The 21,962-nt window shown below is 57.1% G+C and overlaps 1 protein-coding gene across 2 annotated transcripts in view; it reads right to left on the bottom strand.

The window, feature by feature from the left end:
* Window positions 1-21,962, bottom strand: part of GNG7 (G protein subunit gamma 7) — a 156,972-nt gene that overhangs the window by 80,283 nt on the left and 54,727 nt on the right. The window lies entirely within an intron of this gene.

The raw sequence follows: 21,962 nt of genomic DNA on the forward strand, positions 1-21,962 counted from the left end.
ACGGCGTGGTGGGTGTCAGGATTAACCCGTGGTCACCACTAAAAACAAGTGAGAGGCTTTCTAGGGAGCAGCCTGAGAGAGCCTGGCCTGCAGCTGCAGCCAACAGCAGCAAACAGGTTCCTGCCTGGCCAGCTGTCAGAGAGCACGCACGCGGGCCACGGCGGAGGAGATGCCGGGAAGGTCACGGGAGCTTACAGGCAGCCCCTCGAGGGGCTCCTGAGGTCAGATGGCATTTGAGAGAAAGGTGAGACAGAGCCTGCTGGCTGCTGGGCCACCGTGCAGCGCAAAACACGTCAGTTTTGACACCTAAAAGTCAGAACGGTTTGCAGGTGGCGAGTAGGTGGAGGGGGGGGGGGCGGGGAAGGGACAGAGGAGGAGCAAAGTCTAAACGAGACAGTGAGATCTGATTCAGCAAAGGTTCTGCCTACACAGGATCTGCCCGGTGAAAAACAGAAACCCGATGCCATGCAAGGGCAGACTTGCGAACAGAGATTACAAATGGGACCTGGGAGTTTTTCTGTGCGCGTGTGCGTGTGTGCACGCGTGCGTGCACACACACACACACACACACACAGACACACACATGGTGGGGCGGGAGGGGGCACGTGGATATTCCGACAGAGGTGGCAAGCACGGCCAGCACCGTGGGAGCCGAGGGTACAGCACATGATCTTCCCGAGGGACACAGGTTTGCGATGGGACACAGGCAGCTGGCTCACGTGGCCCCGGATGCAGGCACACATGTGCTGTCTTGGACTCAGCCCAGAGTCACGAGGCGGGGACTCTGGCAGAGCTTCCCTCGCTTCCGCCGGACATCCCGGGCCAAGGTGCTCAGGGCCCCTTCCTCCTCCTGCAAAGAGCTCGGAGGGAGGGTCCCCAAGTTCCCCCGTGCGGTGGACAGAAGTGCAGGACACCGGGGCCCCGGGGGCCTCCCAGGTCTGTGGTTTGCTGGCACCCTCTCGGCCAGCACCACGGCCTCCGTCAGATGCCTGCAGGCCTGTGAACACAGCCCGGACCTGCGTGCCTGCTCTAAAGCCACACTTCCTTCTGCAAACTTTTTTAAGAATTGACATGAGGTTTTCATAAAATCAAAGTAAGCATTTGAAAGTGAACATTCCACCAGCATCATGTGCAGTCACAGTGTTGTGCAGGCTCGACCTCTATCTGGTTCCAAAACGTTCTCAAAGGAAGCCCCGTCCCCATCAGCAGTCACCCCATCCCATCCCCAGTCCCTGACAACCAGGAACCTACTCTCTGTGTCTGGATCTGCCTGTTCTGGACGTTTCCCATCAATGGAATCACACCCTGTGTGTCCTTCTGTGTCTGGCTTCTCTCACTGAGCATCGTGTTCTCAGGGTCCATCTGCGTTGCAGTGACTGTCGGTGCTTCACCCTTTTTCATGGCTGAGCGATGCTCCAGTGTGTGGATGGACCACCTTGTGTTTATCCATCATCTGCTGATGGACACTTGGGTTCCACATACACTTGGGTGTGTATGCTTGAGTATCTCTTTGATTCTCTTGGAGTGGACTCACTGGGTCACCTGACTCCCTTGTCACCTTTGCCATCCCTGAAATGCCCCAGACCAGGCCTCCCCATTCTGCAGCCTGCAGCTGGCTTCTGGGAAGTGTAACTCTTTACAACGGCAGGTGCACATCTATCCGATAGGCATCTACACGCCCTGGGATGATGGGGAGTGAGGATCTTCAGAAGGGGACCCTCCAAAAACCCAACGATCAAGATAAATATCTTAATGCGCTGTTGTAAAAAATCAAAACGAATGCACAAAATCCACCATGACCTGGATATTGACATTTTAAAATCAAGACAGGATTGTGAACGGTGCCGTGACATCCATCTTGGAGTCCCAGTCAAGAGGAAAAATCAGAATGACTGGTCCTCTCTTGATTTAAAATTTTGAAATTCAGGGGGCTTCCCTGGTGGCGCAGTGGTTGAGAATCCGCCTGCCAATGCAGGGGACACGGGTTCGAGCCCTGGTCTGGGAGGATCCCACATGCCGCGGAGCGACTAGGCCCGTGAGCCACAATTACTGAGCCTGCGCGTCTGGAGCCTGTGCTCCGCAACAAGAGAGGCCGCGATAGTGAGAGGCCCACGCACCGCGATGAAGAGTGGCCCCCGCTTGCCGCAACTAGAGAAAGCCCTCGCACAGAAACGAAGACCCAACACAGCCAAAAATAAATAAATAAATAAATAAAATTTTAAAAAAAATTTTGAAATTCAGTTCATCATGGATTTTTGCTTTGCTTTTGGATTTTTAATAGAAATACTAATGTCACATCAAAACATTTTACTTTTAAATGAAATCTAATTAGATTAAATAGATAAGATTAAGTTGAACTAGTTAATTTTCACTTTACATTCAATATTCTTTACCTTGATCACTGAGGTTTTTGGTGCCCCCTTAGATTTTTCTCCAATGCCTGGCTCTCTGCACCCTGGTCTCAGCCCTTTGATTTGGGCCTAATGGATCCGAGTGGGTAACCCAGCGCAGCTGACTACTTGCTAGTGGTCCTCAGGTTCCCTTCTCTGAGCCGCATTTTGGACATTTCTAGAATCCCAGTTGTGCAGAAGAGCTGGAGGGTGGGAGTGACGCTTGCCCAGCATGTTCTGGTACCTGGCACCTAGAAGGGTCCCGCCTGTTAAAGGGTCCATCAGCCAGGCTGCCAGAACCTGGAAGGGGCCAGCACAACGCACAATGACCTACAGGAAATGGGGTACAAGCTAGGGTTCATTTTTTGTTTTCTGTTGGTCTGGAGTGGCAGCTGGCGCTGTCTTCTAAGTCCCAGTTTCCTTGTCGACAGAATAAAGCCCCTATCGGTGGCGTCGCTGGGGGATGAGAGTGCCAGCACTTGGCAGGTTCTCCATGAATGCCAGGCCCTTCTCCCTCTTGACCCCCCAGGGCCCTTAGGACAAACTTCCCTAAGAAGGAGAAGAGGGCTCAGGGCAGGCGGCGAGGTGCGGGTTCGTGCCACCCCAAAGCACCTGCCGCGGATGCGCCCTGCTGGTGAGGCCCTTCTGAAGACGATCCTGGTTTGTGTGTGTTGGGGGAGGAGGCGAGGAGGCCGCTGGCCTCTCCCCGTGTCAGCAGAGCTTCCCTCGGGAAACTTTCCACCACACTGCCACCTTATCAGGCTTCAAGGGAGCACGTCAGCACTTTCTTAGAAAATTATTTGTTCTGTAGGTGGCACCAGCGGGCACTTCCCTCAGCCCTGCCTGGCCTGGAGCGTTGCTCAGTCTCCACCCCCAAACCTTCAGAGGCGCGTATTGTTGGATGAAGACATTTCAAGGGTCTCAGCCACAGGGGGTGAGCTTGGGCAGCCCAAGGAGGGATGACAAAGACCAGCTGTAACCTCTGCAAGATGCCGCCCCATTTCAGAAGGGGCTTGGAGCGGGGCGGGGTATGCTTCTCCCTGGCTGGCTGGGCTTCAGTGTGGCCTAGGGTGCGCACATCTGTCTTCTGAGCACTTAGTTTGAGACTCTCAGTTCCCAAAAGGCAGCAAAGAGAAGAAACTCAAAGCCAGACCCAGCGCAGGCTGAGGGCCAGCTGGGAGAAAGGCCATAGTCGTACACAGAAACCGTCACCCCCCCCCACCCCGCAGCTCAGCCGGTCGCGCTGGCCCTGATGGCGGCCTGCAGTGAATCTGCTGTGGGGCCGGTTCCCTTCCCCGCCCGCTTTCCGAGAAGCAGGGGGCCCCTGGTGCTGTGCCGGGGCTGCCCCTGCCCAGATCATCATGAAGCCGCTCAGCCCAGTGATCTGGCCCCTGGCGAGACAGCCTGGAAATGCACGGTGGGAGATGATGACCGAGCATCAGGATCGCGAAGGTCTCCGCAGACTGACTTCAGGGGAGAGGAATCCCGCCAGCGGGCGTCTAGACTGCGGTGTTTCTGGGATGCTGGAACCGGGAGCCAGAAATGCCAGCCAGCGGGAGGGCTGTGCTGCCACCTGGTGGCCACGGCTGCATGGGCAGCACGACGTCCGCCTGGCAGTGTGGCAGGTGGACCCCAGGTGTTGGGTATTAGTGGTGAGTAAGGAGGGGTTCCAGCCCTCGAGGAGCCTGAGAATGAAGGGGGAGGACGTGCAAAACCTGCACTGATTTAGGGCAGGTGAGACCCCCCCTGGGTTAGGGATTCCACGGACCCTCAGGAGACTACGTTCCATGACCATGTGACCTCTGAGGTCCTGGGATGCTGCTACATACAGTTAAATACACACCTGAGGGGTAGGGAGAGGAGGTGACTCACAGACACTGAGGGTCACCCTGGCTTATACCGGCTGACCATTGGGGATTTATTCTGGAGTCCAAGCTGTGCTATGGATCAAATTCAGTATTTTTCCAAATAATAAATGCAGGGGTCCCCCCCTCGGCACTGCTGACACTGGGGCGGGGTCATTCTCTGTGGCGGCCCTCCCAGGCACTGTGGGGTGTACCTGTGGGGCGCGAGCCCGAGACAGGTTTGCCTTGGTAGGCCCCTGCCTCCAAACAGCAACCCGGAAAGTTATAGTTTATTAACTGCACAGGTGTGAAGATGAATACAAACCAGGCTAGGTTGTTATTATATATCATTAAGACATTCACTCTCGGTCGACTGATTTTAACAGAAGTGAAAGCACTTTGGTGGGCCCTGGGCACAGGCCTCCTGTGATGGACGGGGGCGAGCATGCCGCCCGGACCACCTTGGTTGAAACGCTGCTTCTCACGGGGGCCTCCCCTCCCCTCGCCCAGGCTGGGTCAGCCCCCTCTGCACAGGCCCAGCTCCTGGATGTTCGCTTCGGAGCCTGGGGCACTGCCCTAGATCCGTTCTCCACCCAGGCAGTCCTGCCCCCTGGGGCACTGCCATGTCTGGAGACCTCTGTGGTTGTCACACTGGGGGTGACCTACCCCACAAGCACAAAGGACGGGCACATACAACACAAAAGGTCCCCACGGAGCCATGCTCCCTGGGCCTGCCCCAGGGCTCCGAGGGACGTCGGGGAGCCTGACCCGTTCCTGCCAGAACCATGGGTCCCACAGCCCAAGAAGGCCACAGAGGCCTGAGGGGCCATGTCTGGGGGCCAAATCAGCTGGAGAGACGGACAGAGGGAGGGCGGGAGGACAGCCCCTACCTGGCGGCCTGAGCAGGCTCACGCGGTGAGGAGCTTCGTGAACACCATCCACTCCCTGCCTACCAGGTCTGTGCGGGGCCCCTGCACATCTGGGCCTGGGGGGCGGGGGTGAAAATGCACATAACATAAAAGCTACCATTTTAATCATGTTACACTGTTCAGCTCACTGGCATTTGTACAACCATCACTTCTATCTAATTCCAGGACATTCTCATCTCCCCCATATGAAACCCCACCCCCATCAGCAGTCATTTCTCCCGCAGGCCGTGACAACCACGAACCCACTCTCTCTCTCTGTGGATCTGCCTGTTCTGAACACTTCTGGAATTCGCAGCTGTGATTTCTGCAGTGACTCGAGGGTCTGCTGGGATCAAGGACACAGGGCACCCTGCAATGTGCCTTGAGGGGTGGCCCTCAAGCAATGGGCACTTGCTGTCCCCTCATGTCCTGACGGCCACCCCAGAATGTGGTTACGCCAGGCTGGGCAGCGGCAAACCCCACGTGCCTTCCAGGCGGCTGCTGCAGGGCGATCATGTCATGTCCCCTGTGGGTCTTTGTCCCCCTGCACCAGCAGGGGCAAGGGCCGGGCAGAAAGAGAACCCCGTGGGGGGCTGCTGATGTTACTGCTGCAAGACCCACGGCACCAGCTCCCGGGCCGACCCGAGCGGACTCAGCGAAGCAGGAGTGCTCACGGGCCGAGCCCGGCGACCGGCGTCCCGCGAGGAAGATGAGAGCGCTGGACCAGCACGGGATGAGCCTCAGGATAAGCCCAGCCTGCCTCGCCGGTCACGAGTGTGACCGTAAGAAGAACGTGTGGTCACTTGGAAGGCTGTGGCAAGAGTGAGCCTCAGGGGTGGGCCACCCAACGTTTGTGCACCGTGGAAACTTCCAGAGGTCACAACCCAACGCGTGTGGGGTAGAGGCAGGGTCTCCCAGCGGCACTGCTGACATCCGGGCTGGGTCATCCTCGGTGGGATGTTCCCCAAGACACATTCCGTTCCGTAATCACCTGACACAAATTCTCCTAAATAAAGTTTTATTGGCACACAGCATGACCGGTAATTTACAAGGGCAGAACTGAGTCGTCTTGACGGAGAGTGTCAGCCTGCAAAGCCGACAATATTCCCTCTCTGGCCCTTTCTGGAAAAAGTGTGCTGACCACTGACCTCTGGGCAAGCCCAGTGAACCTAACATTCTAGATGGGGGAGAGAAACATGCACACAAATAACTACATGAAATAGAGACAGTTTTACTCGGAAGCGTCATGGAGAAAAGTGAGGCAGTTCAGAAGGACCGGGGGTGTTGGTGGGGAGAGGGCGGTGGGATTCAAGGACGGGCTGGAGAGGAGAGCCCTCGCTGGAAGGGGACACTGGAGCACAGACCCTAAAGAGATGAGGGGCAGCCGTGTGGATATTTGGAGGAAAGGTGGCGGCAGTGGGGGTGCAGCTCGTGCAAATGTCCTGGGGCGAGAAGATGCCTTTTGGGGCAGCGGGTGGCGAGGTCAAAAGCTGACAGGCCCTGTGGCCACTGAGAGGTGAGCTGTAGCCCTTGGGAGATTGGGGAGGGGGCACTCCGAGCAGGGAGGTCACATGACCTGACAAAGCTTCTAAGGCTGCCTCTGCGGCTGCTGAGCTGGCGTTTCCTTCCTCCACGTGACGCAGCTCTGACTCAGCCTGGAGACGGTAGCCTGGCAGTGGGACCTGCAGCTCCATATGGGTTGGGAGGGAGTTTGCAGGAGCTGCCTGGGAGCTGCCTGGGCTGGGCCCTGACTCCCCGTCCACCTCCCTCAGCTCCCCGACACAGAGCTTGCTGGAAAACAGGCGGGTCCCCACAGCTCCTTCCCGGGAGCGGGTGTGAGCTTCTTGGAAGCCGCAGGCCAGCGGCCATGGAGCTGTCTGCTGACATCACTGTGCAAGGCTGTGGCCGTCAAGACCCTGGGCTGCCCTGAAAGGGCTTTGAGGTATCGGGGACAGGGCGTCAGGACGACGTCCCACCTCCCCGATCCCCGCGTCCCACAGAGGACAGTGCGCTGTTCATGCGGGGTGTGCAGGAGCTTCAGACAGGGCGCGTTTCCTGCAGACCCATGACCCCCACCCATGACAGAGAGGGGGCTGCACCAGCGTCCTGACATCACCCCGTGGACCCAAGACCAGAATCATGAGCTCCCAGGACTAGGAGTCCGGAGACAGCACTGGGGCGGGTCATCCTCTGTGGGGCCGTCCCGGGCGCTGTGGGTGATGGAGCAGCGTGCCTGGCCCCCTCCCCCTTGATGCCAGGAGCACCCCAGTCAAGATGACCACAGGCGTCCCCAGACATCGCTCAGTGTCCCCTGGGGCAGGATCAGCCCCGATGAGACCCCACTACCCCGTCTTGGTCCGATAATAGAAATGACTTTGGAAGCAGCTGGTCAGCCCCTCTGCCCAGGGCCCCGTGTGGACGCCGGACATATTTGAGGTTGCTGGGCTGCTGTGTGTTGAAGCGGAGAACACAGATGCTGAGATTTCTGGTTGCCCAATCCCTGGAAAGCACAGTTCCCAGCCCTTGTGCATCACAGCCAAGAAATCCAGCAGAGGCCGGGCTGTGTTCCTGGCACTGCGGCCGCGGCCGCTCTGCGTGACCCCAGGCTTGTTCCCGGCAGGTGCTGCTAAAGGGACCCAGCTGCCCCGGGAGGGCGGGACTCCTCAGCTTCTGCACCCTGCCTGCCCCTCAGAGGGCCTGGACTGGGGGTGGCTCTCACCCTGGGAACAGTCTGGGGACATCTGTGGTCGTCACGACGGGGGGTGCCCCTGGCATCTAGTGCGTGGGGACCAGGGAGGCCGCTCCACACGCCGCGGTGCCCAGGACGGCTCCCCACAGAGGAGGACCCGGCCCAATATCCACAGCGCCGAGGGGGGAGACCCTGGGTTAATTATTTGGGAGAAAACTGAGCCTGGTCCCTGCTCACACTGGACACCAGCATAAACTGCTGATGGTCAGACGGTACAACCCAGGTGAGCTCAGTGTCTCTGAATGGCCTCCTCTCCTTCCCACTCCACTCAGGTGGCGTGTCCCGTCTGCACGTCAGCAACACGCGGGGCGGGGGGGAAGGGGGGAGAGAAGCCACCGCCCCCGCTGCTGGGGTCGGGGGGGACGGGCTGGGAGGACACGGACCAAGGGTTCCGGCCTGGGCCCTGTGCTGTCCCTGGGTCTGCAGCCATGGCCCTGGAGACCGCCCTGTGAGCAGGACCATCTTTCCCAGCCCCTTCCTGGTCAGCCCGGCCCAGCACACTGGGGCGGGTGAAGTAAACATGGCCGGGCGCCAAGGACAGCAGCTTGGCCTCGCCCGTAGGTGGGGCACCCGAAGGGGATGAGGCAGAGGAAGGGGGAGGGACCTGGGGCCCAGCGCCCCCCCTCTCCTGGCCTCGACCTCAGAGCGAGCCAGCGCTGGCCCAGGGCCCACCCTTGCTTTAATGCTCTGCTCTCACCGTCTGGAATCTCCAGGAAACTTCTGAGCAAGGGGCTCGGGTTTTCATCTCGTACCTGGCCCTGAAGATCCTGTCGCTGACCCCACAGCTGCAAGACGAAGGAGTTTCTGAGGCCTCCTCCCTCTGAGCGCCATGTGGGCCACCAAAGCCTGGGGGGACGCTCAGGATGGGGGTGCGGGAGGGTAGGGAAGCCCAGGGTCACAGGCATTTGAGTTTCCAAGCAGAGAGCGATTTGGAGTCCACGTGTGTGCAAGCCTGGCTCTAAACCCAAGTGCCCAGAGTGAGCAGGGATCGGACTCAATGCTTTTTCCAAATACTTAACACAGGGTCCCCCCCACGGCACTGCTGACATCAGGGCGGGGTCATCCTCTGTGGGGCAGCCGTCCTGGCCTCCCGCCCACTTGATGCCACACCCCGTCCCCCATCATGACAACCACAGATGCCCCGAACATGGCGCAGTGTCCCTGGGGGCAGAATCGCCCCTGGTTGAGACCCACTGGCCTAGACGAGGGACTGCGCTCTTCGGGGCTGAGCCCGACTTGCCACTGCGGCTCTGACCCTGCCTCGGGGGCTGCAAGCCTTGGGCCCCCATCGGTTTGATCAAAAGCACGAGACCAGCCTGGACACAGGGCCATTCTCCAGGACGCCTGGCCGTCAGGCCTCACGACTGTCCGTGCCCTGCACACCACCTCCCACCTCCCACCCTGCAAGCCCCTGCCTGCAGGGAGCCCTTGGAGCTCCCTCCCCCTCGGCGCCTGCCTTCTGCGTCGGATGCCCTCCCTAGCCCCCTGGCCGGCGTGGACGTAGACGCGACCTCCTCCGAGACCTCCCTGGACCCCGGGCTCTCATCTCTCTGCTCGGCCCCACCAGGCACATTTCCTGATTTCTTCCTCTTGCCCTTTTTTTCTCTTTGGCCGCTCCGCGTGGCATGCAGGATCTTAGCTCCCTGACCAGGGATAGAACCCGCGTCTCCTGCATTGGAAGCGTGGAGTCATAACCATTGGACTGGACCGCCGGGGAAGTCCTGTTTTGTCCTTCTTGTTTGCTTGGGCATCTGTGCCAGCGCTGTCCTTGGAGGGCAGGGCTTCATTCACCACCATGGCCGGCACCTACGACCACCCTTGGCCTGTGCTGGGCGCCGGGTCGGAATTCTTTTTTTTTTTTTTTTTTTAAACATTTAACACATATAATTTTTTAAGTATTTGTTTATTTATTTATTTATGGCTGTGTTGGGTCTTCGCTTCTGTGCGAGGGTTTTCTCTAGGTGCGGCGAGCGGGGGCCACTCTTCATCGCGGTGCGCGGGCCTCTCACTATCGCGGCCTCTCTTGTTGCGGAGCACAGGCTCCAGACGCGCAGGCTCAGTAATTGTGGCTCACGGGCCTAGTTGCTCCGCAGCATGTGGGATCTTCCCAGACCAGGGCTCGAACCCGTGTCCCCTGCATTGGCAGGCAGATTCTCAACCACTGTGCCACCAGGGAAGCCCCGGGTCAGTATTCTGACTGACGGTCTGACCTGCCACTCACTCTCCAGCCACCAACCCCCCCTCCCCGGATTCTCCAGCCGCTTTCCCCGACGCCATCCTCACCCTCCTCTGACTGTGATGGAGTGCTCACTCGACCACACAGTTGTTTTGTTCTGTCCTGTTTTTTTCAACAAACGTGTACTTTGAAATAATCTGGGGTTTACAGAAAAGTTACAAAGACAGTAGAGAGAGTGCCGTCTGCCCTTCCCCAACTACCCTTCCCCGGGGTGAGTTTGTCACAGCTGGGAAAGTGACATGGGGACACTTTATTCAGATTTCCCTAGTTTTCCCCCCAATGTCCTTGTCCTGCCCCAGGATCCTTACACTCTGTTCAGTCGCCACTCACGTGTCCTCAGTCATCTCTGGGCAGTGAAAGCCTCTGGGTTTTCCTGGCCATCTTCTCACTAATTCTTTGTTTGTTTTGGAAAAAAAAAAGTTACTTTCCATTTAAAAATGCCATTTAGGGCTTATTCTTGTTATTTTAAAATGAATTAATAAATATTTAAGATTTTTCTCAGTTTTAATTTTGAATCTGCTAACTTTTGATAAATATAACCCAAATTTAAAAAAAGCTCTTTGGAGCCTTCAAGACCAAAAAGCTGGAGAACCTCTGTCCTAAAGAGTGGTTGGTGAGCTCTGGTCCGAGGGCCACATCCGGCCCTCTGCACATTTTTTGTAAATAAAGTTTTACTGGCACATAGCCACGCCCCTTCCCTCAGGTATTGTCTCTGGTGGCTTTCAAGATACAAGAGTTGAGTAGTTTCTGCAGAGACAGCCTGGCCTGCAAACGAAAATATTTAAGGTCTGGCCCTTTACCAAAAAGTCTGCTACTGTTGATCTCCATTACAGCAAGTTTGTAGCAAGTGCTTGTTTAAAATCAGGCCAGGGTGGGCTTCCCTGGTGATGCAGTGGTTGAGAATCTGCCTGCTAATGCAGGGGACACGGGTTCAAGCCCTGGTCTGGGAAGATCCCACATGCCGCAGAGCAACTAGGCCCGTGAGCCACAACTACTGAGCCTGCGTGTCTGGGAGTCTGTGCTCCGCAACAAGAGAGGCCACGATAGTGAGAGGCCCGCGCACCGCGATGAAGAGTGGCCCCCGCTCGCCACAACTAGAGAAAGCCCTCACACAGAAACAAAGACCCAACACAGCCAAAAATAAATAAGTAAAAATTAATAAAAAAAAAAAAATCAGGCCAGGGACTTTCTTGGTGGTCCAGTGGTTAAGACTCTGCACTTTCACCGCAGGGGGCGAGGGTTCGATCCATGGTCGGGGAACTAAGATTCTGTATGCCACGTGCGGCCAAAAAATTTTTTTAAATAAAAAATAAAATAAATAAATAAAATCAGGCCAAAACCTACAGGGTGTGGGGCCCCAACAGACATCAGAATACCAATACCATCGAAATGTCTATCGCATAACATCTTTCAAAAGCAAACACCACCGTGGACCATTATGCAGCCATGAAGAGGGGGGAAGCCCTGACACTCGCTACCACGTGGACGGACCCTGAGAACACGATGCTCAGTGAGAGAAGCCAGACACAGAAGGACACACAGTGTGTGATTCCACTGATGGGAAACGTCCAGAACAGGCAAGTCCACAGACACAGAGAGTAGGTTCGTGGTTGTCAGGGGCTGGGGAGGGGGATACAGGGAGTGACTGCTGATGGGGACGGGGCTTCTTTTGGGGTGATGGAATGTTCTAGAATTAGCTAGTGGTGGCTGTCGCACAACTAGGTACTAAAATGCACTGAATTGAACACTTTAAAGGATGAATTGTGTGCTGTGTGAACTATATCTCAATAAAGGAAAAAGAGCCCACAGCCCTGTGCTTTGGCTACAGGACACCGTCCTGTTCCGTGTCCCTACACGTCAGGTGTCCCGATCCCTGCCCCACCTTGCGATCACCCCTCAGACATAGTAACAGCCCTCACCCCGTCCCCCCACTGCACCCCAGGGCAGGGCCCATCGCACTCCCAGGGGGCACTCATGCTGCAAGATCAGCATGCTATAAAGAAGGGAAAAAGTCGAAGTGGTTTTCCCTCAAAGCAAACTGGAAAGATCTCGGGCAAGAATCCAACATGTTTAAGCAATTACAGGCAAAAGAGATTTCAAGGAAATGTCCCAGCGATTGGTGGGATTCTAGGGCCACGGTGCCAGCCTCACTGGGGGACCCTTGAGTGTCCCCACAGCATCGTTACCCCTGGCTGGACAGCTGGTGGCATGCAAGGAACGGACTTGCGGGGTGGAGATGCTGTCCAGTCAAGGCTGTGCTGTGACCTTGGGTGACCTCCTCCAGCCCTGGTTTCCACTCTCGTTTACAAAGGCACGAAGGCTCCCCTCCTGGCATTGCGCTCTGGGTAGAGGTTACATTTTGGCTAAATGACTCGCTCTGGCCAAGAGCGAGCCCAGTCCACTGTGCTTTTATTTGCTGCAGGCTCCCCTCCCCCTGTGACCCACCCTCCTACCCTCCCCCCCGCCACAGTCCCTTACTGAGTTCCACCCAGCTCCCCCACGGTGGGTTGAGCAGTGTGCCCCCAAAATTCATGTCCACCCGAAACCTCAGATGGTGACTGATATGAACTGAATTCTGGTCCCCCAAATTCCTCTGTGGAAGCCCTGACCCCCAGGACCTCAGACTGTGACTGTATTTGGAGATGGGGTCTTTAAAGAGGAGATTAAGGTAAAATGAGGCCCTGAGGGTGGGCCCTGAGCCAATGGGACTGGGGTCCTTATAAGAAGACAGATTAGGACACAGACATGCACAGAGGGGAGACCATGTGAGGACATGGGGAGAAGGCGGCCGTCCTCACACCAAGGAAAGAGGCCTCAGAGGGGACCAGCCCTGCCGACACCACAATCTGGGACGTCCAGCCTCCAGCACTGCAAGAGAATAAGTGTCTGTTGTTTAAGGCCCCGGCCTGTGGTATTTGGTTGTGGCAGCTTGAGCAGACTAGTTCGGTGACCTTATTTGGAAATAGGGTCTTCGCAGATGTAATTAGTTAAAGTAAGATGAGGTCACACTGGAATAGGATGGGCCCTAACCCAATGCTGGTGTCCTTATAAGAAGAGGAGAGACACACAGAGACAGAGGGAAGGTCACATGACAATGGGGGCAGAGACTGGGCTGATGTGTCCATAAGCCCAGAACTGCCTGGAGCCCCAGAGGCTGGAAGAGGCAGGAAGGACCCTCCCCCGAGCCTCTGTGACATCTTGACCTTGGACTTCTGGCCTCCAGGACTGTGGGAGAATAAGTCTCTGTTGTTCTAAGCTGCCCAGTCTGGGTTTATCTGCTACGGTGGTCTCAGGACGCTGTCACCCCTCTGCGGTTTCCCTTCCCCACACTCTGACAGCCTACGGAGGGGCCAGGTCACCCCAGCCCGTCCTCCAAACACCTCTCTGGTTAGCAGAGGGTCTCCTTCACCCACTCTTGTCCTCAAAAGCGTTCACAGTGCCTTGGGGGGGACTGCTTCTACTTACTTTTATTTTTGACTGGATATATTAGTCCATTCAGGCTGTTATCACAGAACCCTGCAGACTGGGGGGCTTAAACCACAGACATGATTCCTCATTGTCTCAGAGGCTGGAAGCCCATGCTGGCATGGCTGGTTCCTGGTGAGGGCCTACTTCCTGGCCTGCAGACAGCCGCCTTCCTGCTGTGACTTCACATGGCGGAGAGAGCTGTGGTCTTTTCATCCCCTTATAAGGACACTAATCTCATCCTAGAGGCCCAACCCCCATGACCTCACCGAACCCAATCAACTCCCAAGGGCCTCACCTCCAAACACCATCCCACTGGGGGTTAGGGCTTCAGCATATGAATCTGGGGGAACATGAACATTCAGTCCATAACACGGGGATAGGTTATTATTATTAAATATCCATTGTGGGACTTCCCTGGCGGTCCAGTGGTTAAGACTCCCTGCTTCCACTGCAGGGGGTGCAGGTTAGATCCCTGGTTGGGGAACTAAGATCCCACATGCCGCACGGCATGGCCAAAAAAAAAACCCACTGTGTACAGGCGGGGGGCCAGGCGAGGGATGGGTGGGGCCCCCGTAGCTCCATAGCGCCTGGCAGGGGAGCTCACCCAGAGCTGACAAGCCCCACAGGCCTGCTGACCTAACAGCTCCCTCTGCGCCCCCAGCCCCGGCCTCCCTCTGAACCACTCCTGTCAGTGGAAGCTTTTGAGGAATGCACAGCTTTGCCCTGAAAAAGTTAACGGCCACAAAGGGTGCCTGGGATGCAGAGCATGTCTGGGGAAAGACCCGGAAACCAGGAAGTCACTTGTTTACAGGAAGGGAGGCTGAGAGCTGGAGCACAGGTGGGAGGGAGACACCATTTTCACAGGACACCATTTGCACCTTTTGAATTCTTGTACCGTGGCATATTTATTGATGCAAAAACTCAGTTTTTCTTCCTAGGGGTGTCTGGGCCCGCGTGAGGGTAGGCGAGGGAAAAGCCACGTATTGGCCCAGCTCCCTGATTCTGCAGCTCAGACTGGGTTCCCCCTGTCCTGGGGGGTGGACAGGTAACCCGCAGGCTGGGGCCAAGGTGTCAAACCAGAACAAAAAAATGTTTCAGGGCTTCCCTGGTGGCGCAGTGGTTGGGAGTCTGCCTGCTAATGCAGGGGACACGGGTTCGGGCCCTGGTCTGGGAGGATCCCACATGCCGCGGAGCGGCTGGGCCCGTGAGCCACAGCTATTCGGCCTGCGCGTCTGGAGCCTGTGCCCCGCAACGGGAGGGGCCGCGATAGTGAAAGCCCCGCGCACCGCGATGAAGAGCGGGCCCGCACCGCGATGAAGAGTGGCCCCCGCTTGCCGCGGCTGGAGAGAGCCCTCGCACGAACCGAAGACCCAGCACAGCCAAAAATAAATAAATAAATAAATAAATAAATAAAGTAGCTATAAAATTAAAAAAAAAAATTCCACTAGTCTTCACACCGGACAAGAGGTTGTCCAGGGAGTTTAAAATCTAAAAAAAAAAAAAAATGTTTCATACTCCAAAGAATTGAAAGCGGGGTCTCAAACAGATAACTGTACACTTGTGTTCACAGCAGCATGACTCCCAACAGCCAGAAGGTAGAAAGAACCCAAGTATTCATGGACGGATGATGGATAAACAAACGTGGTTCTTCCACAAAATGGAAAATGATTCAGCCTCGAAAAGGAAGGAGATTCTGACACTTGCTATACCGTGGATGGACCCCAAGGACATGATGCTCAGTGAGAGAAGCCAAACACAGAAGGACAAGTGCTGTCTGATTCCACTCACGGGAGGTCCCCAGAGGAGTCACATCCACAGAGACAGGAAGTAGATGGTGGGGGCCAGGGGCTGGGGGAGGGGCTGGGGAGTCAGGGTTTCATGGGGACAGTTTCTATTTGGGAAGATGAGAAAGTTCTGGAGACAGATGGTGGGGATGGTTCCACGACAACGTGCATGTATTTAATGCCACTTAACTGTGCACTTAAAAATGCTGAATTTAATGCCATTTGTATTTCCACACACACACACACACGAAGATGTTCCAAATGTTCACAAGAGCCTGCGCCTGTCCTGGGTGTGCGTGTGTGCAGCAACGCAGCCCATGCGTAAACAGGGCAACCCTGGTGGCCTCACAACACAGGTGACCGTCACCAGGTGGCATATCCACCACCCCCCCGCCCCAGGAGGTGGCTGAGCATGTTAGAGTCCTAAGGGAAGGGTTCAGGGACCTGCTCCACTGAGCTTTCCTGATAATTCCCAAGGACGGAGGGGAGGGCAGGTGGGCAGGCAGGGGGACCCGGCACCTCAGCTCCCACCCCCGGCTCCCTGGCTGTTTATTGAGCTTAGACGTGTCCACTCTGCTGGCCAAGCTGTTCCTGCCCCGAGATCAGGAAAACAAGGTCAGCTCAGGACACGGAAGCACTGCCCTGGCTGCTGTCCTTCCTGGTGGACGCGGGGCCGGGACCCGCAGAGGGTTGACCCCTGCTGGTCACCTCCCGGGGGCGTGGGCTCTGGGCCAGGGGTATGTTCTGTCCCCACGGTTCCCCAACTTCTTTCTCCCCCTCGGTCCAGGGGAGGGGCCCTGGGACGGGGAGCAGGGGTCCAGGGCTCTCCAGCAACCTGCTGAAGGGCCTGGGGGTCCCTCACTCAGGCCCAGGTTTCCATGGATACCAGAGAAGCTGGAAGACCCCTGAAACCTTCAGGAAGAAGGAAGGCAGAGCCCAGAAAGGGGAAGGGCGTGGGGCTCAGGTGGGAGAACTCCAGTGACAGTGGGGTGACACGACACGCTTCCCATCCGTCCAGAGCCCTCACTGCCGCCCAGGGACACGGACTGCAGAGCTGATGACCTCATCTCCTCTGGCAGCAGCCCAGGGTGGCCGGGGCAGCTATCACCCCAATTTTACTAAAGGGAAACTGAGGGTGGGAGCAGATGCCTGCCTGACCAGGGGTCTCGGAGCTGGGAGGTGCTGAGGCAGATGCTGCTTCTTGGGCCTGGCTCCAGTGCCCGGCCCCAGCCCCAAGCATTGTAGAAACGGCCCTGAAACCCCCTGGGCCTCTACCCACCACTGCTGGGGGCGACTGGGGCACCCTCACCTTCTCTGTGCCTCAGTTTCCTAATCTGGAAAACAAGATCAACTGACTGTTGCCATGGGTGGGGCTGGAACCCTCTATGTCTCCTTACTGCCCTGAGGATAAGGTGGTCTCTGCCCACGGCCTCCTCGCTCCCTCTGCCTCACCTTGCACCCCTGCCCACCATCCTGGAACCAGCCTCTACTCCTAGGCACACACTGCTCCCGCCACCTCGAGGGTCCCTCCCACCCCAGTCGGCTCCAGGGCATTGGCATGCTCAACTCAGACGTCACTTCCTCCAGGAAGGCCTCCCTGCAGCCCCAGAGGGAGCACCTCAGGCAGTGCTGTCACCATCAACTCACTCAACCAGGGTTTCAACTGGGGTGATTCTACCCCCCAGGGGACGTTGGGTAATGTCTGGGGACATCTGTGGCTGTCACGACAGGGGGGCTCCTGGTATCGAGTGGGTGGGGGCCAGGGATGCTGCTCCACACCCCACAGAGGCCAGGACGGCCCCGCACAGAGAACAACCTGGCCTCAGTGTTCACAGTGTCGAGGGGGCCGGCGGGCCCTGCCCCTCGGCCCTGGGACGCGGGAGACCTGGTTGCCGGTTTGCCAGGGGCACGTGCGTGTGCGGCTGCCTCTCCTCCCGCCTACTCTGCATGCCTGTCCTCACTCCGCAGCCCCGGCTCGAGCCAAGGACACCCACAGCTGGCAGCCTGGCTCTCTGTGGCTCTGGGCTGCCTGGCTTTGCGAGTCCTGCGGTCAGAGGGCCCTGGCTCCGAGCTCGCCTCTCGTCTGGGCAGAGCTGTGAATCGGCCAGGATGTTAGTCAGGGACCCAGGGACGGCGCGTCCCAATCCAGGAGGCTCACGAGCTCAGACCTTGGCCCCGGCCGCTGACTCAGCCAGGGAGCCCGAGTGTGGTCATCACTCCTTCCAGGGCACGATGAGTACATTCTCCGCTGGCCCCGCCATGCCACCGGTCCTGGTCACAGGCTCACCTCTCTGCTCAGGAGGTCAGGTGAGGACTCCTCCCTGAGCCTCATTCTTTCTTTCACGTGCTAAACATCCGGCCGGCAGTTGGGCGAGATCCCTGACCTGAAGGAGCTTACGATCCGGCCTGGGTGACACATGCAGCTAATTTGAATGTCACAGAACAGTTATTGCGTGGCCCTGGGCCACTTACTCAGCCTCTCTCTGCTCCTAGTTTCTCCTCTGTGACATGGAGATGATTATCTCTAATTGGCAGAGCTGAGGTGAGTTTCAGAACGAGCGTGGGAAGGCAACAGGGTAGGTGTAGGTGTATCAATCAGCTACCGCTGCATGACAAATCACCACCAACTTAGGGTCTAAGACAACACCCTTTGTCATCTCCTGGTTTCTGTGTCAGGGAACGGGGGTGTGGCTTAACTGGGCCCTCAACTCGGGTTCTCAAAAGCCTGAAATCAAGGGATCGGCCGGGCTGAGCTCTCATCTAGGAACTCAGGGTCCCCTTCCAAGCTCACCGAGTGGTTGGCAGAATCCACTGCCCTGCAGTTGCAGGACTGAGGCCCCATTTTCCTGCTGGCTGCTGGCAGGCGGCTGCTCTCAGCTCCCATGGCCTCCCCCACGGGCAGCTCACGATGTGGCTGTTTGCTTTTATCAAAGCCAGTAGGAGCGTGTCTGCTGCTGCTCTGGTCTCTCTCTCTCTCTCTCTCTCTCTCTCTTTCTTGTGGTAAAAAGCATATAACCAACCTAACCATTTGTAAGTGCACAGCCCGGTGGCATTAAACACACTCACACTGTCAGGCAACCATCCCCACCATCCTCTCCAGAACTTTCTCATCTTCCCAAAGTGAAGCTCTGTCCCCATGAAACCCTGACTCCCCAGCCCCTCCCCCAGCCCCTGGCCCCCACCATCTACTTCCTGTCTCTGTGGATCTGACCCCTATAGGTAGGCTTCTGGTCTCTTCTGGTCTCTGATTAGGTCAGGCCCACCCAGACAATCCTTGTGATGAACGAACTCAAAAGTCCACTGATCAGGGGTCTTTGTTATAAAGTCCCTTGGGCCATATCACATCAGCCTAACCACAGAGTGGCACCCCATCCATTCCAGGTTCTGCCCACACTCAGGAGCAGGGATAGGACAGTGTGTGGACACCAGGGGGGGCGGGGGTCTTTGGTGCCACCTTGGAATTCCCCCTCCCACGGGAGGTGCACAGACATGGGGTGCTGCCACTGTATGGGCTCCCGTGAGGAAGAAGCACACAACAAGCCCCCACCCCCCGGGGAGCGCCTACCATTCCGGGCGCAGAGAAGATGGCAGAGAACTCTGGGGAAGCTGAGGAAGCCTTGATTCCAACAACGGGATGTCTCAGCAGTCCTCGGAGCCTGGGCAGAATGGCCAGGGGAGGATGAGGGACGGTTCTCACCCCCCAGAGAGAGAACTGGGGTACCTCACCATAACTCCTGGCCCTCCCCGTCACTCCTCCCTCTGGCGGCCCTCCTGTGGATGCCAGGACCGCGGTGGTGACAGTGGGCCCGCCCCCTGTGCTCAGAAAGGGCAAGCGAGTCACCTGGGGTGCCCGTGTGAGTGAGGGGTGCCCGTGTGAGTGAGGGGTGCCCGTGTGAGTGAGGGGTGCCCATGTGAGTGAGGGGTGCATCTGGACTTGAACCTGAGCCTTCTGGTGCTGGGAACCTCCACAGACTTGCAGACCACCCCCCAAGAGAATAAACCCACTGGAAGGGCTGGCTGCCTAACAAGGCGGCAGACGAGATGCCCAGAATTGTGGGAAAAGAGAGGCAGCCCTGCATGACGAGCGTGGGGCACTGCGCCGCCCAAGGTTAGATGTCTGTTTTTCCCCGCCCCCCCAAACACAGCAGGAAGAGCTCTCTCCACTCTGCAGACATGTGACGGTCCTACACACCCACAAATTAAGCAAAGCCGAATCTGTGCACGTGACAGAGGGCCCAGAACTCTGCACACACGCAGTCCCTACGCCAACTTCCTATTTTTGTGCAATAGTTACACGAGATGCCGCCACTGAGGGGAGTTGGGGGAAGGGTGCATGGGATCGCTCTGTACGGTTTTTGCAACTTCCTATGAATCTGGAATTATTTAAAATTAAAGGTTTTTTTTTTTTTTAAAAAACCACGTGAGGGGACTTCCCTGGCGGTCCAGTGGTTAAGACTCTGAGTTTCCACTGCAGGGGGCACGGGTTCGATCCCTGGTCGGGGAACTAAGTTTCCACATGCCTCACAGTGCGGCAAAAATAAATAAATAAATAAATAAAAATTAAAAACCAGGTGAAGCCACGGGTTTGTCTAGCTGTGACGAGGACAAAGCATGCTTTCTCCAAGCACCGCCTTTTTACCCCAACCCTGACCCACCCATGGTGCCTCCAGCAAGGAAGGCGAGGGTAAAGAGACCCCCTGCACGGTCCTGGTGGAGGCTCAGCGTGGCTGGGTCTGGAATGACCATGCCCCCTTCTCCCCCTTTGTGGCCATAAGGATTCTAAGTCCCCAAACCCCTGCCCCCTGTGGACCAACCCCCAAGTGTGGGCAGGACTGTGAACGTGATACCATTTCCCACATTAGGTGATTTCGTACAGAAGAAGGGATTTGGAGGGTGTACTTAAAGCCCCGAGTCAGTTGACTTTGAGTTGATCAAAAGGACAAATCACGTGGGTGGGCCTGACCTAGTCCAAGGGCAGGGCCCTTCCTGCAGTGAGAGACTGAGGGAAGAGGGGGCCCACAGAGGAGACCACGAGGCTGGGCCAGGACCCGGCGGCCTCCAAGAGCTAAGAGTCGTCCCTAGCATGCTGTTAGCAAGGCAATGGGCACTTGGGCCTGACGACTGAAAGGAACCAAATCCTGCCGACAGCCTGAGAGAACTTGGAAGTGGATCCTTCCCCAGTCAAGCCTCAGGTAAGAACTCAGCCCTGGCCAGGCCGAGTGAGACCCTGAGCAGAGGCCCCAGCCACACTGTGTCCACACTTCTGCCCAATAGACAGGGGAGGTGTAAGCTGCTGAGCCTGTGGTGGCTTGTTACACGGCAATAGCTAGCTAGTACACTCCTCATGGGACGGCAGAGCAGACTGCCTGGGGTTTTACAATCACTGTCACGTTTAGTCACACGCAGGGGATGCTCCTACAGCTCGGGAAATTCCAAGGGCTTTGGGAGCTGGGAGCCAGGACCCATGGCTGAAGTCCAAATTATGTATTTATGATAAGTCACAAGATCACACCCACCAAAGGCTCCATCTCCAACTATCACCACACTGGGGGGTAGGTTTTAACATCTGAATTTGGGGGGACACCAATGGCAATTAGAAACAAGCTCCCAACACCCCAGTCCCCTGTGACCCTGCATTTTGCGGCACCTGCTCAGGTCCCCAACCCACCCTCAGCCCCCTGGCACCAACCCCCACCCCCCGCCCCAACTCCCAGGCCCTCCCCAGGCCATGCCTCAGTCCTCTGTCACACACACCCACTGTGTACACTGTACTGGGAGCTTCTGCACACAGACACACGTGTTTTAGCCTGGCGGGGCCTGGCACACGGGTGTCGGCTGACTCAATGAATGAAGCAGGAGGGCAGAGAATAAGGAGGAAGAGGCACATCCTCGGTGCCCACCGGCTCAGATGGAGTCAGGCCAGTGCGTTGCAGGGTGGAGAATTGGCCCTGGGATGTGGGGAGCTCCTTCTGCCCACCCGAAATGGGTCACTCTTCAGCCTCCCCGTGGCTCTCTCTCCTCCCCTGCCCCCCACCTTCTTATCATACGTGACTGTCACCCTGTGCGTGTGTGGAGTCAAAGGAGGCCTTGAATCTGTGACTCTACCTATGACCGCATGTGTGTATCATCCCTGCCCTGAGGGAGGCTGACTGTTCAAGCGGTTGCCTAGCAACACGCCCGTGACTGGGGATACAGGGGTCTCTGTGCCTTGGCTGCCGCCTGGGCTGAGCCAGTTCTCGCTGACCCATGGGTGGAGGCCCGGCTCTGCTGTATCGGACATGAGCCTCTCTGGGCCTCGATGTTCAGACTGGTAGAATCAGGTGGCAGCACTAACCAGTCCATAAGGGGATTAGCCCGCAGGGTCCGGAAGAGTGGGGCCTGGGTGGGAACCACGGCAATAACTCACAGTAGAGCATAAAGAGAGTGATCTCGATTGATCCTGGGAGCAAGAATCTTGTGGAGAAGGGGTCTCTCCTCCCTCTCGCTGGGTGCTGCTGACATGGGGCCGGGACATTCTCTGTGGAGCCGTCCTGGACACTGTGGGGTGTGGAGCAGCCTCCCTGGCCCCCACCCACTGGATGCC

This window comes from Balaenoptera acutorostrata, chromosome 2, assembly GCF_949987535.1.
Source record: "Balaenoptera acutorostrata chromosome 2, mBalAcu1.1, whole genome shotgun sequence".
Taxonomy (NCBI): Eukaryota; Metazoa; Chordata; class Mammalia; order Artiodactyla; family Balaenopteridae; genus Balaenoptera; species Balaenoptera acutorostrata.